Source organism: Cetorhinus maximus, chromosome 16, assembly GCF_964194155.1.
Source record: "Cetorhinus maximus chromosome 16, sCetMax3.hap1.1, whole genome shotgun sequence".
NCBI classification, from domain to species: Eukaryota; Metazoa; Chordata; class Chondrichthyes; order Lamniformes; family Cetorhinidae; genus Cetorhinus; species Cetorhinus maximus.
In genome coordinates, this window is record NC_135894.1 from 71,272,882 (window position 1) to 71,278,932 (window position 6,051).

At 39.9% G+C, this 6,051-nt stretch overlaps 1 protein-coding gene across 1 annotated transcript in view; it reads right to left on the reverse strand.

The window, feature by feature from the left end:
- The window catches only part of LOC144692016 (V-set domain-containing T-cell activation inhibitor 1-like), a 52,506-nt gene extending 47,789 nt beyond the window's left edge, over nucleotides 1–4,717 (reverse strand). Inside the window, exon 1 of the mRNA XM_078560574.1 lies at nucleotides 4,406–4,717. The gene's annotated coding sequence lies outside the window, so the exon portion shown is untranslated. The remainder of the gene's footprint in view (nucleotides 1–4,405) is intronic.
- Nucleotides 4,718–6,051: the final 1,334 nt, after the last annotated feature.

The window sequence follows — 6,051 nt, forward strand, 5'->3', positions numbered from 1 at the left end:
CAGATTTTTAAAATATCCCTTTTTAAAATGATTTATTTGATCAAAATTATTGTAATTTTTAAAAATGTCTAAATTTTAAATTTGTAAAATTAATCATGTCCATTAAATCTGCTTTTCCAATGCTTTTTTCCTGCAGCTATCTGCTTAGTACAGTTTATGTGGTGCTGTGATTAAAAGCCACACCCACAGCTGACTGCCATTTTCACCGGTATTACACAGCGCTGCTGGGCCTTGTTGAAGCCGAAAAAAGAAAAAAGTATTATTAGGAGAAATGAAAAGCAGACCGTGACAGGAAGGGATATAGAGATTACAGATCTAACAGTAAATCAACAGATGAAACTAGAAGTTATAAAAAGAATAAAAGAATAAAACTAAACACTCTGTATCTGAATGTACGTAGCATTCAAAGCAAAACAGATGAACTGAGAGCGCACATAGAAAGAAATAATTACAATTTGATAGCCATCACAGAGACATGGCTGAAGGAGGGCATAGATTGGACCTGAATATTGAAGGGTACAGGATATTTAGGGAGGACAGGAAGTAAGGAAAAGGTAGAAGGGTGGCTCTGTTAGCTAATGATGGTATTGGTGCGATGGAGAGGGGTGACCTAAGTTCAGGAAACCAGGATGTGGAAACAGTTTGGGTAGAGATGAGAAATGGTAAAGGCAAGAAGTCACTTGTGGGAGTTGTGTACAGATCCCTGAACAGTAACCACATGGTAGGGTTGAGCATAAAGGAAGAAATAATGGGAGCTTGTCAGAAAGACACATAATAATCATGGGAGATTTTAATTTGCATATAGACTAGAAAAGTCAGATGGGCAAAGATAGCCTAGTACATTGAATGTTTTCGCGATAGTTTCTTGGAACTGCATGTTCTGGAGCAGGCTATACGAGACCTGGTATTGTGCAGAGGTGGGAGTAATTAATGATCTCAGTAGTAAAGGTGCCCCTAGAAGCAACGACCATAATATGATTGAATTTTTCATTCAGTTTGAGGGAGAGAGAACTGGGTCTAAGGCTAAGTTTTTAAACTTAAATAAGGGCAATTATGAGGGCATGAAATCTGAGCTGGCAAAAGTGAATTGGCAAATTAAGTTAAGGGGTAGGTCAATAGAGATGCAGTAGCTAATATTTAAAGGGGATATTTCAGAATGCACAGAATAGATACATTCCAATGAGTAAGAAAAGTCCAAAGGACAGACGCTCCATCTGTGGTTAACTAGAAAGGTTAAAGATACTATCATACTTAAAGAAAAAGCATATAATTGTGCCAAGATAGGTGGAGGGCCAGAAGGTTGGACAGAATGTAAGGAGCAGCAAAGAATGACTAAAAGACTAATAAAGAGGGAAAAATTAGAGTATGAGAGAAAGCTAGCTAGAAATGTAAAAACAGGTAGTAAGAGTTTTTATAAATATTTAAAAATAAAAGAGTTAACAAATTGAACATTGGTCCTATAGAAAGTGAGTCTGGAGAATGGATAATGGAAAACAAGGAGATGGCAAATGAATTGAATAGGCATTTTGCTACAGTCTTCACTACAGAGGATACAAGTAACATCCCAGAAGTGGCTATAAACCAGAAAATGGAAGTGGGGGATGAAGTCAAGAAAATTACAGTCACCAGAGAAGTGGTACTGAGTAAATTGTTGGAGCTGCAGGCTGACAAGAGCCTGGGTCCTGATGGACTTCATCCTAGGGTCATAAAAGAAGTGTCTAGTGAGATAGTTGATGCATTGGTTTTAATTTTCCAAAACTTCCTAGATTCGGGGAAGGTCCCATTAGGTTGGAAGATAGCAAATGTAACTCCATTATTCAAAAAGGGAGACAGAAAGTGGGAAACTACAGGCCAGTTAGCTTAACATCTGTCATATGGAAAATATTAGAAACTATTATTAAAGAAGTTATAGCAGGGCACTTGGATAAGCTCAAGGTCATCATGCAGAGTCAACATGGCTTTGTGAAAGGGAAATCATGTTCAACCAACTTATTGGAGTTCTATGAGGGAGTAACATGTACTGTGGATAAAAGGGAACCAGTGAATGTACTGTATTTAGATTTCCGGAAGGCATTTGATAAAGTGCCACACCAAAGACTAATATGGAAAATAAAAGCTCATGGTATAGGGGGTAACATATTGGCATGGATAGAAGATCGGCTGGCTAACAGAAAGCAGAGAGTAGGCATAAATGGGTCTTTTTCATGTGGGAAGACGCAACGAGTGGCATGTCATGGAGCTCAATGCTAGGAGCGCTACTGTTTACAATTAATATAAATGACTTGGATGAAGGGATTGAAGGGATGGTTGGCAAATTTTCTGATGACACAAAGATCGGTAGGAAAGTAAATTGTGAAGAGTACATTAGGAAGCTACAAACAGGTATAGATAGGTTAAGTGAGTGGGCAAAGATCTGGCAGATGGAGTTTAATTTGGAAAAATGTGGAATTGTCCATTTTGGCAGAAAGGATAGAAGAGAAGCACATTATCTAAATGGTGAGAGATTGCAGAGCTCTGAGGTGCAGAGGGATCTGGATGTCCTAGTTCATGAATCACAAAAGGCTAGTATGCAGGTACAGCAAGTAATTAGGGAAGCTAATAGAATGTTATCATTTATTGCGAGGGGAATTGAATACAAAAGTAGGGAGGTTATGCTTCAGTTGTACAGGGCACTGGTGAGACCACATTTGGAGTACTGTGTACAGTATTGGTCACCTTATTTAAGGAAGGATGTAAATGTGTTGGAAGCGGTTCAGAGAAGGTTTACCAGACTAATTCCTGGAATGGGCAGTTGTCTTATGAGGAAAGGTTGGACAGACTAAGTTTGTATCCGCTTCAGTTTAGAAAAGTAAGAAGTGGCTTGATTAAAACATATAAGATCCTGAGGGGTCTTGACAGGATGGATGTGGAGAGGACGTTTCCTCTTGTGCAAGAATCTAGAACTAGGGTTCACTGTCTAAAAATAAGGAGTCACCCATTTAAAACAGAGATGAGGTGAAATTTTTTCACTCAGAGGGTCGTGAGTCTTTGGAACTCTCTTCCTGAAAAGGTGGTGGAAGCAGAGTCTTTGAATATTTTTAAGGCAGAGGTGGATAGATTCTTGGTAAGCAAGGGGGTGAGAGGTTATTGGGGGTAGATGGGATGCAGATTTGAGGTTACTATCAGATCAGCCATGATCTTATTAAATGGCGGAGCAGGCTCGAGGGGCTGAATGGCCTACTTCTGCTTCTTATTCGCATGTTCATATGTTCATATTTTAACTTCCCTAATTCATCCCAAAATACGCTGTCATATTTCCTTAGCAATTCAGGAACACCTCCTGCTTTCAGGCAGAATACATCAGACTGGTCAAGCTTGATTTTCTGTAACCAGTCTCGGCCTGGAAGACTAGGTCCTTCTCCTTTCACTATTATCAAAGGCAGCTGGGCTGTCTGCTGCCTGTAAGACACTGCTACAGTAGTGATACCCTTTACCTGAATTGATTCTCCAATGTATGTCTTTAATTTAGCAGTCCGCTCCAGGGTTAGTGGCTGCCTACCTTTATTAAGGCATTTGGAAGTGTGTTCTCCCACCACTGTAGTTGAGGCTCCCGTATCCACCTTCATTATTAGTAGCTTCTCATTAACTTGAATTATGACAGCGATAGGTTCAGTTTTTACAGCGGTGATGTTGTACAGGGAATAGATGTCGGTGTCAGCAGCTTCAGGCTCTGCTGTATATTTTAATTCAATCATGTTTGTTTGCTGCTTTATGGGCTGTTTCAACTTTGTCCTGCATTGCCTTACTATGTGACCTTTCTTATGGCAGTAATGGCATCCTGCCTCCTTGAATCTGCAGGTGTTCAGTCCGTGGTCACCCCCACATCTATAACAACTTAAATTTGGAGTCACTGCTGAAGTGTTTCTGCTAGGCCGTTTCATGTTTCTAACAACAGACAGTGCATCTCGCTTTGATGCTGTGGGTCTGGTTTTCATGCCACGCTCGGCAGTAGGTTCCTGCCCAACATGAATAACAGTGCCATGTTATATGTGTTGCAAAGCCTGTAAGTCTCTTGCAGCGCTTTCCATGGAGAGGGAGATATCTAGAGCGCGTTTAAAATCGAAGTCGACCTCAGCGAGTAAACGGCGCTATATGGCGACATCCTGAACTCCACAAACTAATCAGTCCCGCAGCGTATCATCTAATGTGTCCCCGAAGTCGCGGTTCTGTCAACTGCTTTAGGTTTGCTACATAGGTTGCGTTGGACTCTCCCGGGGCCCTAACCCTGGATTAAATTTAAAACGCTGCATGATTGTAGATGGCTTTGGCTGGAATTGTGTTTTCATGAGGTCCACTCATTCCTTGTAGGACTTAGAATTGGGCGCGTTTGGGGCTGTCAGGTTGCGAACGAGATTGTTTATCTTACCTCCACATACACTCAAAAGGATGGCTTTCTGCATTTCCTCCGCGGTAATTATGTTCACTATAAAATAAAAACCAAGGTGCTCTACATGCTGTCTCCAGTCTTCCATTGTCACATCAATAGGATCGATTCTGCTGAAGAGTGGCAAGGCTAGTGAGTAGTATCTTTCTTTTCCTTAAGATTCGACGTACTCACATTAACAAGGTTTTGGTGCAGAATCGGAGTTATTTTACCCTCGTTGCCAAATGTAGTGACTTGACAGAGTGGACAAAAAAACAGATAAACTTTATTACAGAGAGCTTTTCAGGTGCTAGATGCTTGGCCGGGATTGTCATCAGGAAGCCCCACCCCCTCCCGGATTGCCCACGCTAAGGGCTCATTGGTCAGAGCCTCCCAGAACATCACATGACCCCTGATAGACAGCAGGAGAGGCTTTACCTTCAGTTACTACATGCACCATCGCTGCACAACTGCCTGCGAAATCTGGCCTCGATTTTTCTTTTTTTCAGCATTGAAAGAGATGACTTATTGAAAAACTATTTTGTTGTCAAGAGAAGGCAATACAAGGGTGTTAAACATTAAGATATGAGCCATGTTGGCTGTACATTCTACTCTCTTTTCTCTTGATATACTAAATAAATATCTTGGTATCTGTATGAGTAAGGCTCTGGCATAATGCGAGCTATGATTGAATAAAGTAATTGGTTAAAGTTAAACATATTCATAGTTAAGAAGGAATGTCACAGATGTGGAAAACTGTATATTCTCAAATAAATCTACTCAGTAAGTAACTAATTGTTTAACGGGTGCAATGTCTATAGCCATAAAGGTGAATGTAATGATGTCATAAACCAAAGTGCTGCCTGTAACTAACCTAATACAATCAGAACACATCTATATATGAATAAGGTGGTGAAGTTTTAAAACTAAAGAGAAGCAAACAATTGAGGCAATGATGTGTTCATGTTTGTTATTTCATTTAAATGTGAAACATTTTAGTGGCAGAGGCCAGTCCTGTATAATGAAATGTTAGAAGCACCAGATATAAGCAACATTTTTGAACTTTGAACTTTGGCTTTTTGTTGAACCCTGAATGCATTTTCCTGTGCCATATGTTTGACAGTTACATAATAAAAAGAATGTTATAATGAACTCCAAGTTTGTGCTTATTGAAGTTGAATTCATTTTGTCACATTTCAAATTTAATGCCATTAAAAAACAACTTCCTTTTTTTCATTAGACCTTAGCCTCTTAAATGGTGCATGGGTTTGACTTTGGGCAAATCAGAAATCCATTTATGTTTTTCCTGGTTGTTATTTCCATTGGCCTTAGGTGAACCAATCTCCACAAACAGGCATTAGTTTCCTCATTCATAAATGCAAGGAGCCTAACTTCTATTTGAGATGTTGGTAATGCCCAACAATATTTGACCATTTTCTAATATGACGACAGGCTCAGTCCTGGCTGGAAATCTGTATACACTTTGTGCTCCTATACTGGGGGCTTGAAAGGCCTGTCAGCTCCCAAAAATCAATAAGTCTGGAGAACCTGAGGGAGGCCTATTTTAAAAATTATAAGTCTTACTCCTTTTTATTTGTAAAACTTTGGAGGAAACACTTTTTTCATCAACCTCTTAATGTGGTGCTTGC